General features: G+C 46.3%; 1 protein-coding gene and 2 pseudogenes across 11 annotated transcripts in view; all 3 read left to right on the forward strand.

Moving 5' to 3' along the window:
* Positions 1–228: 228 nt before the first annotated feature.
* Positions 229–16,687, forward strand: part of ST3GAL3 (ST3 beta-galactoside alpha-2,3-sialyltransferase 3) — a 242,871-nt gene continuing 226,412 nt past the window's right edge. For all 10 annotated transcript variants that reach the window (XR_004060373.1, XM_030942125.1, XM_010371892.2 and 7 more), the window contains exon 1: positions 229–920. The gene's annotated coding sequence lies outside the window, so the exon portion shown is untranslated. The remainder of the gene's footprint in view (positions 921–16,687) is intronic.
* LOC104669038 lies at positions 11,075–12,404 on the forward strand (annotated as a pseudogene). The gene has a single exon (XR_004060374.1). The product of XR_004060374.1 is annotated as a hsc70-interacting protein pseudogene (transcript).
* LOC115892515 lies at positions 13,053–13,146 on the forward strand (annotated as a pseudogene).

The raw sequence follows: 16,687 nt of genomic DNA on the forward strand, positions 1-16,687 counted from the left end.
TCTGCCAGTCCCTTCCTGCCTTAGGCAGCTCCTCCCAGAAGCCTTTTTGTAGGGCCAACTGCCTTCCCTCAGTAAGGTAGGGCCTTTGGATCCAAGGTTGCAGTTTAAAGACCACCCCAGCTTTGTTGAGGAATAAAGTTTTAAATACTGCTCCAGGCGGATAACACCAGGGCTCAGCCGCAGGAATGAAAAAGTGGGGTGGGAGGCCCTGTGCCATGTCCAGACTGAAAATGTTCTACGAGTCTCTTAACGCTCCATCTCCGTGGATGGAGATGGAGCTTACCCACTAGGTTACGGAGGTATGAAGCTTTCGGCCTCAGTGAGCGGACTGGGTGCGCTCACGACCTGGAGGGCGAGATGAGACGTTCCTCGGTGTGAAGTGGCCGTGACTACCCCAGCACTTTGCGTTCCACGCGCGGGCGACGAAACACGCTCTCGAGGGGAGAGAGCCGTGCGTCCTCTGGGCCGTGAAGCCGGGGGAAGAGGGTTCCTCTAGACGGCTCGACGTGCCCGGGAGAGACACCCGCGCTGAACCTGCAGGCTGGGGCGCTCCACCAGCGCGAACCTCTGACCCTGCACTTGCCGCAGCTTTGGTCCCGTGGTAGGCGGGGTGGGCGGGCCGGCAAATCCGCGGCTCCTGCGTCTATTGGCCTGCTCGGGGCAGCGCAGCTCCGCATTGGCCAGGCCCTCGCTCCGCCCGGCTTCCGCGCGCCCATTGGTCGCAGGCTCCCGACCGGGTGGCGGCCGCGCGCTCCGCCCGCCGCTGCGTCCCCACTATGGCGGCGCCCATGCAGCCCACCGCGTCGTGGGCGCCCGCCGGGGTTCCCCGCGGCTGTCGCCGCCGCCTCCGCCGCCGCCTCCGCCTTCCTGCCCCGCGTCGGGCCGGGCGCCACCTTTCCCCTGCCTCCCTCTCTGCTGTGGTAAGGGCCTGCCCAGTGCGCTTCGGGGCGCGATGGCTGACCGCGAATAACGGTCGCCGCGCCGCCCCGCCCCTCCCCCGCCGGCCGCGGTTCCCGGGCTGGGCGGGGCGCGGAGCCCGCGCGCTAGTGCCCGGGAAGGAGGGGTCGGGGCACGGCCCAGTCGTCCTTCGGGCTGGGGGCCCGGTATCTGGATGACCTCGCCTGGGTGGGGGCCGCCGAGCCTGGGGGAAAGGCCGCCCGGACGCAGGCCAGGAGGTCTGAGGTCATCTCTGTGTGAGACCCCACAGCGCTGCGCACCTTGGCGCAGAGCACCGACACCATCATTCGGGCCCTGCTGTGGGAAGAGGAAAGAAAAGTCCAGGGAGCGCCTGAGCGGGAATCGGCAGCGTATGGGTAGTGGTTGTCATTGCTTACTGCTCTAGCGGGGGCCAGAACCGGGGTCAGTTTGATCAGCAAAGTACGCCTCTCTTGCTTCCTTTCCTTCTGGCACTTTCCCCTGTTGTCTCCTCGGTGCTTTTGCTTGCAAGAGAATATATCTTAGTGAGAAGGGCAGATTTGGTTAGAAGAGTGTCCCATGAACATTTTGGATTCCTTTTTACAACAATGTCCATTTTTATGATTCCTCAGTAAGTCTCATTTTGTTTATGTTTCCTTCACGTATGAGGAAGGAGTGAAACCTGATAACTGAATGTAATTAATTGAATGGGGGACCAGTGAAGGCAGCTATTACCTCAGAAAGTAAAATACTCAAACTTTTCAGTGGATGTACTGTGAATTACAGATAGCTGGACATGAAGGTAGGAAAAAACTCTTACTAGGTTACTAAAAGTAAGATAGTCCCCATGACAAATTAGGTTGTTTCTAAGTCAGAATTATCTTGTAGAGATGATCACGGAAATGTTTGGTGTACTTTCAAGTCAACAGAGGATTAAAAGGAAGCTGGCACAGAAATTTATTACCAAATGATATTTTCAAATAATCTCTTGCCGGGCGCGGTGGCTCAAGCCTGTAATCCCAGCACTTTGGGAGGCCGAGACGGGCGGATCACGAGGTCAGGAGATCGAGACCATCCTGGCTAATACGGTGAAACCCTGTCTCTACTTAAAAATACAAAAAACTAGCCGGGCGACGAGGCGGGCGCCTGTAGTCCCAGCTACTCGGGAGGCTGAGGCAGGAGAATGGCATAAACCCGGGAGGCGGAGCTTGCAGTGAGCTGAGATCCGGCCACTGCACTCCAGCCTGGGTGGCAGAGCAAGACTCCGTCTCAAAAAAAAAAAAAAAAAAAAAAAAAAAAAAAACAAATAATCTCTTAAGGCAATAACAGCTCCTCCTATGATTAGAAAGTCTTAACTCAAGAATATTTTGAGATACTAAGTGGTGAATCTCTTCATTTCACGTGTCTGTCTAACCATGGCTTAATAAAAATAAAATATTAATGATGAAACAAGGCATTCATGTTCTTAGAGACTAACAGACTTTGTATCAATCAATGGAACGCCTCTTGAGTATATGTTTTATGCAAGGCATTGACCGAGGGGAAACTCAAAACCATTTAAGATAAGAAACTTGTTCTAATGGGCCTATAATATAGTTAAGGGAATAAAGCACACACATGACAGTGATAACTATGATATGGTCTCTAGAATTCCAAGATGGTAGGTACTATGAGAAACCGGGAAAAGGAGAAATCAGTGTGTTTGAGGAAGGTTTCACAGGGAAGCTGAGGCTTGAATTGGGTCATGAAGAGTGGGTAGGCCCGGCTGGATGAAGAGGAAGAAGTGAGCAGATGAAAAAGTGAGGATGGCAAAGGTGCAGGGGAACCTGAGATGCTCATGGGTGGTTCCAGGGAGTTTCTTAGCAGAAAAAGCAGGATATGAGGTTGCACAAAAGGTGGGCTGATGGCATTAATCCAAGAGGTACTTTTGTCCTGTATGGACAAGTAATAGAATTTATTCCCAAGTAATAGAATTTATTTCCAAGGAAGCTGGAGGTAACTATCAGGAATACGGTAACACTTTACTCACCATTGTCACTTTTTCTTTTTTTTTGAGACAGGGTCTCCCTCTGTCACTTAGGCTGGAGTGCAGTGAACATGGCTCTCTGCAGCCTTGACTTCGTGGACTCAGGCAGTCTTCCTGCCTCAGTCTCCCAATTTGCTGGGACCACAGGCAGGTGACCTGGTGAATTTAAAAAAAAAAAAATTTTTTTTTTGTAGAGACAGGGTCTTGCCATGTTGCCCAGGCTGGTCTTGAACTCCTGGGCTCAAGAAATCCTCCCACCTTGAGTTCAAGACCAGCCTGGCCAACATGATGAAACCCAGTCTCTACTAAAAAAAATACAAAAAATAGCCAGGGGTGGTGGCAGGCGCCTGTAATCCCAGCTGCTCGGGAGTCTGAGGCAGGAGAATCGCTTAAACCTGGGAGGTTGCAGTAAGCTGAGATCGCGCCACTGCTCTCCAGCCTGGGCAACAAGAGTGAAACTCAGTCAAAAAAAAAAAAAAGAAATCCTCCACCTCAGCCTCCCAAAGTGCTGGGAATATAGGCGTGAGCCACCACACTTAGCCCATTGTCGCTTTTCTGATTCACCTCAGCTACTTGGAATAACAGTTCTCTCAACCCAGAAGCTGTACCTTAAATTTATTCTTATTTTTCTTCTTTTTTTCTCCCCTGTGTTTTTGGTTGGGTGCCAGCTCTTGTTGACCCTACTTCCACACTGTTTCTGGCATCTGCTTCTGTTTTTGAGTCAGAGCCTCTCTCTGTTGCCCAGGCTGGAGTGCAGTGGCCCCATCTCTGCTCACTCCAACCTCCACCACCTGGGTTAAAGTAATTCTCTTGTCTCAGCCTCCTGAGTAGCTGGGACTACAGGCATGTGCCACCACGCCCGACTAATTTTTGTATTTTTAATAGAGACAGGATTTCACCATGTTGGCCAGGCTGATCTTGAACTCCTGATCTCAAGTGATCTGCTCACCTTGGCCTCCCAAAGTGCTGGGATTATAGGCGTGAGCCACCGTACCCAGTCTGGCATCTGCTTCTTTTCACTCCTACTGTCATCACACTTATTTGGGGCCATTGGACCATTCCTGTGAATTACCACAGAAACCCCCTAACATTTTTTTCCTTCCTCCCCTCTATTATCTGTACTGCCATCACTTCCAAGTTTGTCACTTCTCCAGCCAGGACTTTGAATGGCTCCCCATTATCTGTTGGGTTAGGCACAGACCAGCCTGGCATGGGCAATGTGGGCAAACTGATTTCTTGCCATTCTCATATTTTCCAGGTCAGTGGAACTATTTGCTCTTTGTGCTTTGCTGTTTGTGCTCTGTATCTTTGCTCATGTTGGCTTTTTCTATCTTAAGTAGTCTCCTTGACCCTAATTGTTCTTAGGTATGTTTCAGGGCCATTTGATACAGAACTTCCTTTGTGAAGCTTGTCTGTACTTCTCTTCCCATCTAGATGAGATGTCTCTCCTCTTTTTTTTTTTTTTTGAGACGGAGTCTTGCTCTGCCACCCAGGCTGGAGTGCAGTGGCCAGATCTCAGCTCACTGCAAGGTCCGCCTCCCGGGTTTACGCCATTCTCCTGCCTCAGCCTCCCGAGTAGCTGGGACTACAGGCGCCCGCCTTGTCGCCCGGCTAGTTTTTTGTATTTTTTAAGTAGAGACAGGGTTTCACAGTATTAGCCAGGATGGTCTCGATCTCCTGACCTCGTGATCCGCCCGTCTCGGCCTCCCAAAGTGCTGGGATTACAGGCTTGAGCCACTGCGCCCGGCCGTCTCTCCTCTTTAAGTTTAAAGTTTAAACCACCATAACATTAGAGTCTTGCCTTTTTGCGATAACTGCCTTAAGTGCTGCTTCTACCCACAATATAAGACTGAATCTATTCAAGACATAGACTGTCCTCTTCATCATCCAACTTTGTACATAGTAGGTACTTGGCAAATATATTTTATATTGAAAATAGCTTTGAACCAGGATGGACGCAAAGATAATTCTTTATCCAAACAAAATGTTTGTCATTAAAATCTATAAATAAAGTTGTTTATGTGAGAGAATCCCTTACTGAGAGATCTGTATTGATATAGATAGCTTGGATTAGGTTGCACTAACAAAAACCTCAAGACTTCAGTGGCGTAACAGAACAAAACTTGACTTCTCATTCATGTGACGTGTCCAGCATGAGTGTACAGGAAACTCTTCATAGTCACTTAGGGACTGAGGCTGATAGAAACTTCATCTTTACTGCCATGACCATTTTGATTAAATGAAAAGATAGTGGTCAAGTGGACACTGGCTTTTCAAGTTTCTGTCCCACTATGGCACATGTCACTTTCTTTTTTTTTTTTTTGAGACGGAGTCTCGCTCTGTCGCCCAGGCTGGAGTGCAGTGGCTGGATCTCAGCTCACTGCAAGCTCCGCCTCCGGGGTTTACGCCATTCTCCTGCCTCAGCCTCCCGAGTTGCTGGGACTACAGGCGCCCGCCACCTCGCCCGGATAGTTTTTTGTATTTTTTTTAGTAGAGACGGGGTTTCACCATGTTAGCCAGGATGGTCTCGATCTCCTGACCTCGTGATCCACCCGTCTCGGCCTCCCAAAGTGCTGGGATTACAGGCTTGAGCCACTGCGCCCGGCCGGCACGTGTCACTTTCATTCACATTTTTGTTAGCCAAAGTAAGTCACAGCCATGCCTAACTTTAAAGAAGGTTAGAGAATTTCAGTGTTAGCATATGTCTGGGAAGCAAAGAGCCAGAAATATCTGGTGCATAGCACTAATGATTGCTACCTCATCTGTGGTATCACAGCCCATTGAAGGTTAGAGGTAGCACATCAGATGGGCTGCTAGAGGCAAACATTGACAGTAGCAAGAAATGATAGCTCTAGCTAGGCATGGGGTAGTGGTAGATTCAGAGTCAAAACTCATACAAGCACTCGTAAGTGCTCACAGGCCAAGGGTGTTGATACAAGGGCAATCTGTTACATCCCAGTTATAACACAGTCATTCCTGAAGAATGTCTTTTACAAAACTTACTGTGTCACAGCATTCTTAGTAACAAATACAGCAGTGGTTCTGAGATAGCAAAAAATAAAAGTTAAATTATATTCAAGGTATTCAATTTATAAGAAATCAGGAAACGTGTAATAATTTTAGGTGCATTTTCACTCAAATGGTGAAAATTAAAAAATAATCTTAGTTGAGGCCAGGTGCGGTGGCTCACGCCTATAATCCCAGCACTTTGGGAGGCCAAGGCAGGCAGAACACGAGGTCAGGAGATCAAGACCATCCTGGCTAACACAGTGAAACCGCGTCTCTACAAAAAATACAAAAAATTAGCCGGGTGTGGTGGTGGGCGCCTGTAGTCCCAGCTGCTCGGGAGGCTGAGGCAGGAGAATGGCGTGAACCTGGGAGGCGGAGCTTGCAGTGAGCCGAGATTGCTCCACTGCACTCCAGCCTGGGCGACAGAGCGAGACTCTGTCTGAAAAAAAAAAAAGAAAAAAAAAATCTTAGTTTAACCTTACTGGTTTAATTGAACCTAGCCAACTTGGTATTTGGGGAGGAGGTGAAAACTTTTGAGACAGTAGAAACAGTACCGGTTGGAGCCCTGGTTCAGGAGACAGAAGATTTGGGTTCAGATCTTGGGTCTTCCACTATTAATAGTTGTCTGACATTAAGCAGGAATCTTATTTTTGAGCCTCAGTTTCCTCATCAGTGAAATGCATTGGGCAGTGGTGAGAAACAAGTCAGTTCATGTAAAATGCTTTGCAGAGTACGTGGTTCAAAGTCAGCACTCATGATCAGAGTGCTTCTAACCAGCTGCAGCAAGATTAGAAGAAACTTGAGAAATCAGGTAAGGAACCCTCAGAGATACAGGTAAAAGGGTTCCCCTGGATTTCCCCACCTTTTTTCTCCCTTGGACAGCATCCCTACTGTATCTTATTTTTACATTTTTATTATTTTATGTGATTGTATACATTTCTGTCTCTCCTACTAGACCAGGTGCTCTCATCATTCCACAAATGTATACTGAACATGAGCTCTGCCAGGCTCTGTGCTAGGTGGTGGCTTAATAGGTATGAAGGACGTGTCCCTGGCCTCAAAGAGCCTGCAGTCTAGTAGGACCAGAAGCAAGTAAAGAATACGTTATAACCAGATGCAGTTAGAATACATTATAACAAGGGCTGTGGTTGAGGGTCTTGTGGGATCTTCTAAAAGCGCACCTGATATCGTGGGGAATATGAGTAGTGGTTTTCTTTCTTTTTTTTTTTTTTTTTGAGACGGAGTCTCGCTCTGTCACCCAGGCTGGAGTGCAGTGGCCGGATCTCAGCTCACTGCAAGCTCCGCCTCCCGGGTTTACGCCTTTCTCCTGCCTCAGCCTCCCGAGTAGCTGGGACTACAGGCGCCAGCCACCTCGCCTGGCTAGCTTTTTGTATTTTTTAGTAGAGACGGGGTTTCACCGTGTTAGCCAGGATGATCTCGAACTCCTGACCTTGTGATCCGCCCGTCTCGGCCTCCCAAAGTGCTGGGATTACAGGCTTGAGAGTAGTGGTTTTCTAAGGAAGTTCACATCTGACCTACATCTTGAGAAATCAGTAGTTACTAGCTGGGTGGATATGGGTTTAAAAGGCTTTTCTCACAGGCAACAATGTGTGCCGTGGCCTAGAAGCAATGAATGTGGCTACATCCTAAAGACACTGGTGTGGCAGGAGTACAGAGCCTGTTTGGGGAGTGTGTAGGAAATGAGGCTGCAGAAATCGGTCAAGAATAGATGTGAAGGTCTTTGTGAGTTCTGGAATTAGAGCTTTATCCTGAAGGTGATTAGGTGCCACTGAAAGATTCGAGGATAGAGATTTTATCAGCTTCGCCTTTCAGGAACATCACTGTGTGGAAGAGGCAGAAGAGTGAATAGCTATTTCCCTCACGTGGGGAGTTCTGAGGTTTGCAGCCGTAGTACCATGCCTACTACACAAGAGTCATAAAACATTTATGCAGGATGAGAGGTTAGAATGAGGTGAGACTGAACGGAAGGCTGGTTAGGCTGCTGCAATATGTGAGGGACATGTCTGTGTGCTTCCTAGGGCTAGATGAGCAGCAGACCAGGATTTCAGTAATAGCCTTACCAGTTTCTATTGTGTCACCTTAGATAGGCTTCAGAATCTCATGTCTTCTTGGTTTTCAAATTTGGAAAATGAGCACAAAAGTTCCTACCTTGCAAGGTTGCTCTGAGGATTGGAGGGAATAGATACAAAAAGCCTGGTCTTGTGCTATTAGTAGATATGTACAAACAATAGTTTAACAATAAAAATAACAGTTGTAATATTTCTAATCTTTAGTATATTACCTGGTTCATGGTAGGTGATCACTAGTCTTAAATCTCACCGCCTAAAGATGCCAACATTGGCCGGGCGTGGTGGCTCACGCCTGTAATCCCAGCACTTTGGGAGGCCGAGGCGGGTGGATCACGAGGTCAGGAGATTGAGAACATCCTGGCTAACATGGTGAAACCCTGTCTCTACTAAAAATACAAAAAAATTAGCCGGGCGTGGTATCAGGCGCCTGTAGTCCCAGCTACTCAGGAGGCTGAGGCAGGAGAATGGCATGAACCCGGGAGGCGGAGCTTGCAGTGAGCCGAGATCGCGCCACTGCACTCAGCCTGGGCGACAGAGCGAGACTCCGCCTCAAAAAAAAAAAAAAAAAAAAAAAGATGCCAACATTGTGGGTTTTTTTATTTTTTTTTTTATTTTTTATTTTTATTTTTATTTTTTTTGAGACAAGGCCTCACCCTATCACCCAGGCTGGAGTGCACTGGCATGATATGATCATGACTCACTGCAGCCTCAACCTCCCAGGCTCAGGTGATCCTCCCACCTCAGCCTCTCAAATAGCTGGTACCACAGGCACGCACGCACCACCACACCCAGCTAATTTTTTGTATTTTTTGTAGAAATGTGGTTTCACCATATTGCCTACGCTGGTCTCGAGCTCTTGGGCTCAAACAATCTGCCTGGCTCTGCCTACCGAAGTGCTGGGTTTACACGCATGAGCCACCACGCCCCGCCACGTTGTGGTTTTATTTATGCATTTATTTTATTCTTTTTCTCACCATTATACTAACAAGGATATGCATTTTAAGTGATGATGCTGGGCTGGGAGTGTTAGGCATAAGGGAATTACTCTGAGATCAAAAAGAGACAGTTGATAAGAATACCATATGGGCCGGGTGCAGTAGCTCATACCTGTGATCCCAGCACTTTGGGAGGCTGAGGCGGGCAGATCACCTGAGGTTAGGAGTTCGGGGCCAACATGGCCAATGTGTTGAAACCCCGTCTCTATTAAAAATACAAAAAGTAGGCCGGGCGCCGTGGCTCATGCCTGTAATCCCAGCACTTTGGGAGGCCGAGGCAGGCGGATCATGAGGTCAGGAGATTGAGACCATCCTGGCTAACATGGTGAAACCCCATCTCTACTAAAAATACAAAAAATTAGCTGGGCGTGGTGGCAGGCGCCTGTAGTCCCAGCTACTCGAGAGGCTGAGGAAGGAGAATGGTGTGAACCCGGGAGGCGGAGCTTGCAGTGAGCCGAGATCGCACCACTGCACTCCAGCCTGGGCGACAGAGCGAGACTCCGTCTCAAAAAAAAAAAAAAAAAATTCTCACTGGATGAGGTTGCTAAAACATACACACTTCTCCTTGGCCTGTCATTGTTGACTTCTCCCAGAAATTTTGCTCCTCCTCAGTCATCTTCTGATGATTTTTTTAAAGATGATAATGGAAGTTTAGTTCATATTTATTCTCCATTAGATTCTTTATCTGAGCATCCTGGCTTGACATGAGTTCTTCCTCTCTGAACTCCTGTAGGACTTAATTTATGTTACTCTGATGAAATGTCATCTACTGCCTTGGCCTATTATTTGTCTGTATATCATAAATTTCCTCTTCCTTGATGTCAGTTTTTCTTGCAAAGTAACTGAAAGGTGGCATGTTTATGTATTTTTAACACTGAACCCTTTTGTTTGGAATATGTTAAACAAGTCAGGAAATTCTGTTACTGAGGATTTAAAGTATGTAGCGGTGGTTCTCAGACTCTTTAGTCTCAGGATTCCCTTAGAGTTTAAAAATTATTGAGTATTCCCAAATAACTTTCATCTTTGTGAGTATTGTCTGTCGATATTTAATGTTTTAAAAATCACTGAGTACAAAAAAATGATAAAAAATGTTCTTGGCTGGGTGCGGTGGCTCACGCCTATAATCCCATCACTTTGGGAGGCCAAAGTGGGGGGATCGCTTGAGCTCAGGAGTTTGAGACCAGCCTGGGCAACATGGTGAAACCCCATCTCTACCAAAAATACAAAAAAAGTTAGCCAGGCATGGTCGCACACTCCTCTGGTATCTCCTACTTGGGAGGCTGAGGTGGGAAGATTGCCTGAGCCTGGGAGGCAGAAGTTGCAGTGAGCCAAGATCATGCCACTACACTCCAGCCTGGGGGACGAAGTGAGACTCTGTCTAAAAAAAAAAAAAAAAGTTCAGCCTGGGTGACATAGTGAGACTACATCTCTTCAAAAAATTAAAAAATTAGCCAAGCATGATGGCACATCCCTGTAGTCCCAGCTACTAGGGAGGCTGATAGCAGGATTGCCTGAGCCTAGGAGGTTGAGGCTGCACTGAGCTGTGATCATGGCAGTGCACTTCAGCATGGGTGACAGAGTGAGACCCTGTCTCAAAAATCACAGTAACCCACAAGCACACATACTGTTAACTGGGAGAACAATCGTGGTCACCTCATCATGTTATGTAACCTCTAGAAAACTGCTGGACACTCATGAGAGAACGAGAATGAACAAGGCAAATAATGTCTTAGAATTATTGTGAAAATAGTTCTAAACTCGTGGACCCCCTGGGACACTCATGAGAGAACGAGAATGAACAAGGCAAATAATGTCTTAGAATTATTGTGAAAATAGTTCTAAACTCGTGGACCCCCTGAAAGGGTCTTGGGGACCCTTGAGGGTCCTTGGACTACACTTTGAGAACTGCTGGTATATAGATAATGAGTTTTTGTGTGACTTTTGTATTCTTTTGGTAACAACATAAGGATGGAAACATTAAAAACATCTATTTTCAAAATGCACTCAACAGTTTTCTTTAAAAAACAGCTAGTTGGCAGCCGCCCCCTTCTGCGCGGTCACGCCGAGCCAGCGCCTGGGCCTGGAACAGGGCCGTAGTCCCCCAGCTTCACCCACCACCTCTCTACCATGGACCCCCACAAAGTGAACGAGCTTCGGGCCTTTGTGAAAATGTGTAAGCAGGATCCGAGCGTTCTGCACACCGAGGAAATGCGCTTCCTGAGAGAGTGGGTGGAGAGCATGGGGGGTAAAGTACCACCTGCTAGTCAGAAAGCTAAATCAGAAGAAAATACCAAGGAAGAAAAACCTGATAGTAAGAAGGTGGAGGAAGACTTAAAGGCAGACGAACCATCAAGTGAGGAAAGTGATCTAGAAATTGATAAAGAAGGTGTGATTGAACCAGACACTGATTCTCCTCAAGAAATGGGAGATGAAAATGCAGAGATAACGGAGGAGATGATGGATCAGGCAAATGATAAAAAAGTGGCTGCTATTGAAGCCCCAAATGATGGTGAACTCCAGAAAGCCATTGACTTATTCACAGATGCCATCAAGCTGAATCCTCGCTTGGCCATTTTGTATGCCAAGAGGGCCAGTGTCTTCATCAAATTACAGAAGCCAAATGCTGCTATCCAAGACTGTGACAGAGCCATTGAGATAAATCCTGATTCAGCTCAGCCTTACAAGTGGCGAGGGAAAGCACACAGACTTCTAGGCCACTGGGAAGAAGCAGCCCATGATCTTGCCCTTGCTTGTAAATTGGATTATGATGAAGATGCTAGTGCAATGCTGAAAGAAGTTCAACCTAGGGCACAGAAAATTGCAGAACATCGGAGAAAGTATGAGAGAAAACGCGAAGAGCGAGAGATCAAAGAAAGAATAGAACGAGTTAAGAAGGCTCGAGAAGAGCATGAGAGAGCCCAGAGGGAGGAAGAAGCCAGACGACAGTCAGGAGCTCAGTATGGCTCTTTTCCAGGTGGCTTTCCTGGGGGAATGCCTGGTAGTTTTCCCAGAGGAATGCCTGGAATGGGAGGGGCCATGCCTGGAATGGCTGGAATGCCTGGACTCAATGAAATTCTTAGTGATCCAGAGGTTCTTGCAGCCATGCAGGATCCAGAAGTCATGGTGGCCTTCCAGGATGTGGCTCAGAACCCAGCAAATATGTCAAAATACCAGAGCAACCCAAAGGTTATGAATCTCATCAGTAATTGTCAGCCAAATTTGGAGGTCAAGCGTAATGCCCTTCTGATAAATAAAGCCCTTGCTGAAGGAAAAGCAACCTAGATCACCTTATGGATGTCGCAATAATACAAACCAGTGTGTACCTCTGACCTTCTCATCAAGAGAGCTGGGGTGCTTTGAAGATAATCCCTACCCCTCTCCCCCAAATTCAGCTGAAGCATTTTACAGTCGTTTGCCATTAGGGATATTCATTCAGATAATGTTTTCCTACTAGGAATTACAAACTTTAAACACTTTTTAAATATTCAAAATATTTAAAACAAATTTAAAGGGTCTGTTAATTCTTATATTTTTCTTTACTAATCATTTTGGATTTTTTTTCTTTGAATTGGGCAGGGAAGATATGTATGGAAGATTATTGCTCTAATTTGAGTGAAATAAAAGTTATTAGTGCGAGGCAAACATAAAAAAAAATTTAAAAAATAAAAAAATAAAAAACAGCTAGTTTCTAGCCTTTGATAATATTAATGGCAGAAACCACAATTTTGCATCAACCGAAATAGATGTTTATCTTGGAAGGGCAGCTGTGTGTCTATTTGGAGTATCTGCTAGGTGCCATGCTACTTACATTTGCCATCCCAGGAAAGGTCACGAAACTGAGAACAGCAACATTTTTGTAGAAGAAAAATACGTAACTGTTATTTAAGTTCTAAAACTCTTATAAGCACTTGGCCAGATGATAACTGGAAAACTTCTTCATGGTGCACGTTTCAGAGTTTCTCACTGTCTCATTGTCAAGTTTAGTTATGATCCTATTTAAAATATCCTATTACGGGCTTGCTTTGGCAGCACATATTCTAAAATTGGAACGATAAAGAGAAGATTAGGATGACACACAAATTTATGAAGTGTTCCATAAAAAAATCTTTTTAACATCCAATTTTTACGAAACTAACCATATTGATGTCATCTGTACTGCATGAACCGTTCTACATTAGGACGTGAATGAGTGAGTGGCAGTACCACACACTCCACGCTGTGGAATTTTCATACTTCTGAGGAGTCTTCCTGAACCTCATGTGCCACAGACATCTGACTCAGGGACTTAGGAGGCCGGTGTCCATGAAATTAAATGCCAGAGAAGTTTATAAATGGGAGTTGTAGTATTTTTCTTCCAATACCCTGCTGAATCACTTTGAGTGCCCTTCAAGGTGTACATGCCCTCTGAGGGCAAATGAGCTGGGCTGTTATAATGGCCTCTTCTTGCTCTGTGCTTAGCCTTCTCCAGTCTGTTCTCCATATTGCTACACAAGCAGCCTTTCTAAAACAGATTTATGTCGTTTCTCTATGTACGTGGTTCCCCATTGCCAATGGGATAAATTTCAGGCTCCTTAGCATGGCTTATAATCCCTCTCCTGCCCTTCTGCTTCAGCTTCCCAGAGTCAGTTTAATTCAGGCAACGCCTCTGAAGCTTTTCCTGAGCCTCCCAGACAGTTATTAATTGCCATAATCTCATAACATCTATTCCTTGTTTATACCATAACTGCATGCATCACTCTGCTCCTTGAGAGCAGGCACCACTCCCTGTGTGCCCACTGCTCTACTCAGGAGTGTAATAATGGCTTTTGCTGGGACTGTTAAGATGGCATAGCTGCTAGCATAGTTCTAGCATAGTTACTTTACAATAGTCCAGCATAGTTTTTCAAAAATATGTCTTTCCTTTCTAAAAAAATATATGAGGAGATAAACAATATGGAACTACTGCATAGGCCTAAAACATGTAAAGTTTCAGAAATAATAGCAAGGAAAGGTAACGTTTATATTTCCTCTTTCTTTTTCTTTCTTTTTTTTTTTTTTTTGAGATGGGGCCTTGCTCTATTGCTTAGGCTGGAGTGCAGGGATGCAATTACAGCTACTGCAGCCTTGACCTCCTGGGCTCAAGTCTTAGCCTCCTGAGTAGCTGGGATTACAGGTGCACACCACCATGCCCTGGTAATTTTTTTTTCTTTTGTATTTTTTTGTAGAGATGGGGTTTTGCCATGTTGCCCAGGCTGGTCTCAAACTCCTGAACTCAAGTAATACACCCACTTTAGCCTCCCAAAGTGTTGAGATTACAGGCGTCAGCCACCGTGCCCGGCCTATATTTTCTGATGATGTGTTTTACACATACAAGAATAGAACAAATAATTATATCATCATTAAATCTTTTTTTTTTTTTTTTTTTTTTTTAATGAGACAGAGTTTCCCTCTTGTTGCCCAGGCTGGAGTGCAATGGCATGACCTTGGCTTACTGCAACCCCCACCTCCCGGGTTCAAGCGATTCTCCTGCCTCAGCTTCCTGAGTAGCTGGGGTTACAGGCATGTGCCACCATGCCTGATTAATTTTTGTATTTTTAGTAGAGATGGGGTTTCTCCATGTTGGTCAGGCTGGTCTTGGACTCTGGACCTCAGGTGATCTACCCACCTTGGCCTCCCAAAGTGTTGGGATTAGAGGCATGAGCCACTGTGCCTGGCCCTATCATTAAATTTTTTCTTTTTTTTGAGACGGAGTCTCGCTCTGTCGCCCAGGCTGGAGTGTAGTGGCGCAGTCTCGGCTAACTGCAGGCTCTCCGCCACCGGGTTTACGCCATTCTCCTGCCTCAGCCTCCCGAGTAGCTGGGAGTACAGGCGCCCACCACCACACCCGGCTAATTTTTTGTATTTTTAGTAGAGATGGAGTTTCACCATGTCAGCCAGGATGGTCTCCTTCTCCCGAACTCGTGATCCGCCCACCTTGGCCTCCTGAAGTGCTGGGATTACAGGCGTGAGCCACTGCGTCCAGCTGTCATTAAATCCTAATATGCCATCTTGCTTGAGTTTTTTTTAATTTTTTAAAGAAAGAGGACATTACATTTTTTACTGAAAGGCTTCCTAATGTGTTTTTCCCTTATCCTTCCTTCAACAGAAAAAAGCCACTGTTTGAGTTAAAGGTTTTTAAAGTTCCCATACATGTTTTTATCCTTCTGCTACAACTTTTTTTTTTTTTTTAGGATGGCATCTCACTCGTCACCCAGGCTGGAGTGCATTGGTGCAGTCTTAGTTCACTGCAACCTCTGCCTTGAACACCTAGGCTGGAGTGCAGTGGGGTGATCTTGGCTCACTGCAACCTTCACCTCCCAGGTTCACATGATTCTCCTGCCTCAGCCTCCCAAGTAGCTGGGATTACAGGGGCCCACCACCACGCCTCGTTAATTTTTGTATTTTTAGTAGAGACAGTGTTTCACCATGTTGTCCAGGCTGGTCTCCAAACCCTGACATCAGGTGATCTGCCTGCCTCAGCCTCCCAAAGTGTTGGGATTACAGGCATAAGCCACCACACCAGGCCTCTTACCTACTTCTAAAGGGAATACCTGGCCAGTGACAAAGTATTTTTCAGCTTTACTCTTCTGTTCTCTATTTTTAAAACCATTGTAGATCATCTGATTTCTACTCAGGAAGTCACTGACTACTCGTCTTGCAGGAGTCTGGATCCAATTAAAAGATAAATCACATGGTAACTTGACTAGATAAGGTTTAATATAAGGATTACTCAACTATTACAGAGAATTGGAGTGATGCAAGATTGGCTAATAAGAAGTAAAGAAATAAGCATATAGAAAGATGGTTAACATCATCAGCTTTCAGGGGAGTGCAGATCAAAACTACCATGAGATACTACCTCACACTCTATGGTGGCTGGAATCAAAACAGCAGATAAGAATAAGCAGTGGCTGGGGGCAGGCATGGTGGCTTATGCTTGTAATCCTAGCACTTTGGGAGGAGGCTGAGATGGACAGATTGCCTGAGCTCGGGAATTCGAGACCAGCCTGGGCAACATGGTGAAACCCTGTCTCTACTAAAATACAAAAACAAATCAGCCGGGTATGGTGGCAGGTGTCTGTAATCCTAGCTACATGGGAGGCTGAGGCACGAGAATTGCTTGAACCTGGGAGGCTGAGGTTGCAGTGAGCCAAGAGCATGCCACTGCCCTCCAGCCTGGGCAACAAAGAGTGAGATTCTGTCTCAAAAAAAAAAAAAAAAAAAAAAAGAATAAGCAGTGGCTTGGGAGGCTGAGGTGGGTGGATTGCTTGAGGTCAGGAGTTCGAGACCAGCCTGGCCAACATGGCGAAAGCCCGTCTCTACTAAAAATACAAAAATTAGCCAGGTGTGGTGGCATACGCCTATAATCCCAGCTACTCTGGAGGGTGAGGCAGGAGAATCACTTGAAATTGAGAGCCGGAGATTTCAGCGAGCTGAGATCACACCACTGCATTCCAGCCTGCGCGACAGAACAAGACTCTGTCTCAAAAAAAAAAAAAAAAAGAAAAAAAAGAATAAGCGATGGCTCACACCTATAATCCCACCACTTTGGGATTTGAGGTGGGAGGATTACTTGAGCCCAGGAGTTAGAGATCATCCTGTGCAACACAGTGAGACCCCATCTTTACAGAAAA

Source organism: Rhinopithecus roxellana, chromosome 12 (genome assembly GCF_007565055.1).
Source record: "Rhinopithecus roxellana isolate Shanxi Qingling chromosome 12, ASM756505v1, whole genome shotgun sequence".
In the NCBI taxonomy this organism is placed as follows: domain Eukaryota; kingdom Metazoa; phylum Chordata; class Mammalia; order Primates; family Cercopithecidae; genus Rhinopithecus; species Rhinopithecus roxellana.